The sequence below is a fragment of the Perca fluviatilis genome, chromosome 12, assembly GCF_010015445.1.
Source record: "Perca fluviatilis chromosome 12, GENO_Pfluv_1.0, whole genome shotgun sequence".
In the NCBI taxonomy this organism is placed as follows: domain Eukaryota; kingdom Metazoa; phylum Chordata; class Actinopteri; order Perciformes; family Percidae; genus Perca; species Perca fluviatilis.
In genome coordinates this window covers 31931780-31936833 of record NC_053123.1, presented here as the reverse complement: position 1 = coordinate 31936833, position 5054 = coordinate 31931780, and the positions used below count along the sequence as shown (strand labels likewise).

General features: G+C 42.7%; 1 pseudogene; it reads left to right on the top strand.

Annotated features, from left to right (window-relative positions):
• Positions 1-253: 253 nt before the first annotated feature.
• LOC120569385 overlaps positions 254-5054 on the top strand; it is a 5532-nt pseudogene continuing 731 nt past the window's right edge.

Genomic DNA, 5054 nt, shown 5'->3' with positions numbered 1-5054 from the left:
TTGTTTCTGGAAGTTTACTACAGCCAATTCATTAATACTCTTAATTCAATTTAAATTAGAGTTTGATCTTACCCTGCTGCTTGGAATTGCTTCCGTCTTAATAGATCAGTGTTGGGTCAGTAGAGTCCTCCGTGGTTTCTGATCCTCTCTCTCTGAATGCTTTTTGGGCGAGGTAGAGGCAAAGATCGTTTGATCTCGGATCGCAAGTCCTCAGTCAACCACGGAGTCTCTCTTATCTGAGCCCCGCACATGAGTCCCATCTGGGTCGCCATTCAAAATGGTTGTCGATGTCCTGCATCCCGGGAAGGCCACAGTCCCCAAGACTGAAATCATGGAGAAACTTGCCAAGATGTACAAGACCACACCTGATGTTGTGTTCGTGTTGGCTTCGGACTCAGTTCGGGCCGGCGAAGACAACCGGCTTTGCCATGGTGACGCGACTCCTTAGACTTCACACAAGAAGAATGAGCCCAAACACAGACTAGCCAGACATGGTCTCTATGAGAAAAGAAGAGACCTCCAGGAAACAGCGCAGGAAGGCAAGAACAGAATGAAGAAAGTACGAATTAAACATAAAAATATAAGGAATTAGGCTAAAATTTAATTTTCCCATTACAATGTCCGCTTACACCAAACACATGGAGTTTATAAAATCTGATGTTTGATTCTAAAAGTAAAACTAGCCAACAATAGAATGGCCTACAAGTCCAGCTGTAATGATTAGACCATTAAACACACAACTGGTTGGATCCTTTACACTTTCTACAATGGGAGGAGAGAGTTCTTTACTTTGAATACTTTAACTACATCTTCCTGATTATAATTACAGACTTTAACTTAACCCTTGTGTTGTCTTCCATTGGACCATGCACTTGTCGTCCTCCGGGTCTAAACAGAACATTTTCTGACATTTTTTACCCTTTTGGTGCTTTTTAAAAGTTTTTGGCCCTTTTTCCCCCTTGTTTTACACTTCCTTTCTCTACCATATATAGACACCACTAACACAAACTTATTACTAGTTTACCCTTATTTTTGGAATTCATGGTCAATAAACCTTATTTATAGGAAATTATACCTAATCCTGGAGATAAAACAGCAGAAATTATGAATTATTCAGACTAATATTAAAGGAAGGATAATCACAGAAGGGCAAGTGTAATACGGTTCAGTCAGGAACATTTAGACAAAATTCAATGAAAGTAGAGATCCGATCTTTTTTACAGTACTTGGCGTTGTGTGGAATCCGTGTTATTTTGGGTAATTACAATTAGGTAGTAACAAAGAAACCCATATTTCCGATATAGACATTTACAAACGGGTCAAATTTGACCCGAAGACAACCCAAGGGTTAAGTAACATTTTCAATGCAGGACTTTTACTTGTAACAGAGTATTTTTACAGTGTGGTAACTCCATTTATTTCTCTGGTGAAAAGCTCTTTTCACCACGACAAACAGTCACAGCTGTTTTTAACAAACTCGGTTAGCGTTGATAGAATTCTAAGAAAAAGCAAACAAACTGAATCTCCGCCCGCTCCTCGCATTCCTGAGAGATTTTGCAGTCCGGCTCGAGCCAGCTGGTTGCTTCAGGCAGGTTCACATGGGCCCCGTGTTTGCACACCTGGAGAGCCTGTTGATTCCCAGATAAACATGCGCGGAAACATGCCGGACGGCTGAGAAAGATCAGTGTTTGTACTTCGCACTGAACGCCTTCACACTTCTCCTCAAACCCTGCAAGAGAACGCAGCCACACACCTTTATTCAAACAAATACTAAGACTTTATTTATTTTGTAGGGCTTCTTAAAATTGCAAAATACAAAGAAATCAGGGACATACTTTCACTCTGGTATGATCTGAATGGAAATGAAGTAAAGAAGGATGTTCATTGCTTTGTAACAGACAGTGCCAACAAAACAAAGCTCATGTCTTCATTTAATGTATAGATCCAGCTTACACACTGTGCTGCTAAAAAAGCTTTTGTCATCGAAATCCTGTGTTTCTCCAAATTGGGTGAAATTTTATTAACTTTTTCAGATCAACCGAAGCCTTTGATGGGTTTGAGAAGATTCCACATCATCTCACACAGTATATTATTAGTACATAACATTTCAAAAACACAATTTAATGAGCTCAAAAATGCGTTGTCGTGACATTTTGAAGTATTTTTTCTTCATCAAGTTGACATTTTAGGGAGACTGTACTCCTTGTACTATTTTTTTTTTTTAAGCTTCTTTAGTTTGTTGTTGATCTGCCCCAGGGTTTGTGTTGTACCCGCGGCAGCCATCTCCTTCTGTATTTCCTCGAACCACGGTTTTGGGGCGTGCCCTACGTTCCCACAGCCATTCCCAACATTTCTAATAACAAAAATGTCACTGAAAATTGGCCCTATGTTCTACGACCTATGTTCCTACATTTTCCTTTTCATGAATATATATCAGATTTTATCCCCTAACCCCTAACCCTTACCGCTACCCTAAAAAATGGGGTGGGAGGATAGGGGCTTAAATTGAAGGGAAATGTAGGCACACAAGACCCTAATTTTGAAAATGTCCTACAAAATGTGGAACATAGGGGCTAATTTTAAGAAACATTCGCGAAATGTGGGAACATAGGGCCTAATTTTAAGAAAAATTCGGTAGAAATGTGGGAACATAGGGCCTAATTTTAAGAAAAATTCGCGAAATGTGGGAACATAGGGCCTAATTTTAAGAAAAATTCGTAGAAATGTGGGAACATAGGGCTGTGGGAACATAGAGCTGACCCCGGATTTTTGTTCTGGAGACTCCCTCTAGTTTGTTTTTACCTCTGCCGAGACATGCTCTAGGGAGACAGATTTGTCTCCTCGGCCAACCACTAGATTTAGCGTCAATGTTTCCATGAGCTCTGTGTCTTTAAAATGGCGGTCAAAACATTGGTGTTGTTGGGTCACCGATAACGACCGGTTCAAGACCAGCAACGACTTGGTGCGGCTCTGGGACCAGTTTTCCTGGCCGAGAGCCGGCTCCTTTGGCTGTCGTAAACTCAAAGAACTGTGGTTCGAGGGTTAGGCACCGGCTCGAACCGCCCTCAAAATGCCTTGGCGGAAACAGGGTAACGGGTACACAAACGTATGTGTTTGGGAAGTACTGAGAACTACGACTGCATACATGAGACTTGGATTATTCTTCACGAAGTTGTGTGAGAGTTTGTAAGGGACGTTTTGATAGTTTGACTCCTATTACTTCAATTCATCAAGACTTTTGATTCTCTAGTCACCAAAAAAAAGTTTTCTTTATATAATTCCAATGCAACACTACTTTGTATTTTAAAAGTTTCGGTGCATCCTTTCTCGTGAGGATTTTTCCGGCAGCGTTGAGTTTTATGTGAAAACGAAGTGATTCCTGATGTGATTGATTGTATTTAGACAGAGATAGATAGATAGATAGATAGATAGATAGATAGATAGATAGATAGATACTTTATTCATCCCGAGGGAAATTTAGGCATCCAGTAGCTTAGACAACCATAACAGAACAAACACACATACACACAAAACTAAAGACATTCTTGTTTCTGACATTGAATCAGGCAGCTGCATTTCACAGTATAATCCTTTTCTTAACAGCAATAACGTGAATGCTATGGAGACGACAAAACAACTTGTTTTTCTCTTCTACAAGTTGCCTTACATGACGCCTATTGTAAATGTGTGTTTTTAGCACTCTGAGCTGCTACATGGGAGGAGAGCGAAGACAAACAACAGCATTATTTAGCTCTACATGTCTGACACAGTTGGACCGACTGGCGCTGGGATTTCTTGGCCTGCAAAAGCTCGGCGTCCCCGAGGGAGGCTGCAGGGAGTTTAGAAATCAAACATCACTGCCAGTGATTCGGTGCTCAACCCTCCCCCAAGTATACATGCTCCATGCCATCTCTTTCCCTGCCATCCTCTTGACCTCTCCCACCTCTTACTGTAATCCACAGCAGTAATGGTTTTGGTTTTAGGTTTCCATGAGTTTGGTTACATTCGTATCCAATTGTTCTCTTTGGCTCGGACTATATTTGGGCTGCCCACGGGATAACAATGTTTATTGGGTTTAGAATACAGCAGCAACAGATGACTTGTTACACCATCTCAGGGTCATAAAAGCACAGACATGGCCTGTGGCTCCACTCTGAACTTTGATTTAAATGCCATGTACTAATTATTGTAAAAGTATCTTGGGTTCTGGGTAATCCAGGACCTCTTCACTACAGCCTGTTCTCACAAACCATACGTTCAAAAGCTACAAACATGTAAGCACTGTCATTCGTAAGCATTCCGCATTTTTTTGTTGTTTTAACCACATTGACTGCACTGGGCAAGAGCATGGCTGGCGGCGTAGGGAGAGGTCTTTGAAGCCGGGGCAGAGTTTGCTGCCCTGGAAAGCAAGTCTTTCACCCAGGAAGCTTGGCGTGGTGTTGTAATCCAATCCATGATCTTTTCTAAACTTTGTGGCTAAACTTAACCCGTAATGTCCGCCCGAAAGCGACCCGGCAGCTTTCGGGGTGCTCTGTACCCAGCTCAAAGTCACATATTCTCAGGTTGACTGAACCACCAACTACCACTGAAAGGACAGAGCGCCGTGGGCGCCATGCGGAAGGCGCGTGCCGAGCAGGCTTTTAACAGCTTTCTTGGCATTTACTGGCACTGCTGCTAATCCCCGTGCGAGCGGGAGTTCTGTCGCTGGCGTCGCCAATCTGTGGCTTAGCGGTTACCTCTCCTCAGATCACCGGGTAAATCCGAACCAGCTAGCTAAGACTGTCAATTGGAGTTTTCTGTCGCGGCTTCGGCAACCTTTGAAAGTACACATGTTCCTGAGGAACCAGTTCCTTCAGGCTATTTAGCAGAGGCACTGTAGCTCCGTCGGCTGGCGCCGAAACGGTTGTGATTGGTTTAAAAGCAGGGTTGCTGGTTTTAAACCAGAAGGACCCACCTAGACTGAAGAAAGGAGACTGAGGTCACCGCAGGCGGGGGTTTGCGGCTAAACTGAAATTAATAGGGGCCTAAAGGAAGCAATACATGTAACTTGCGGG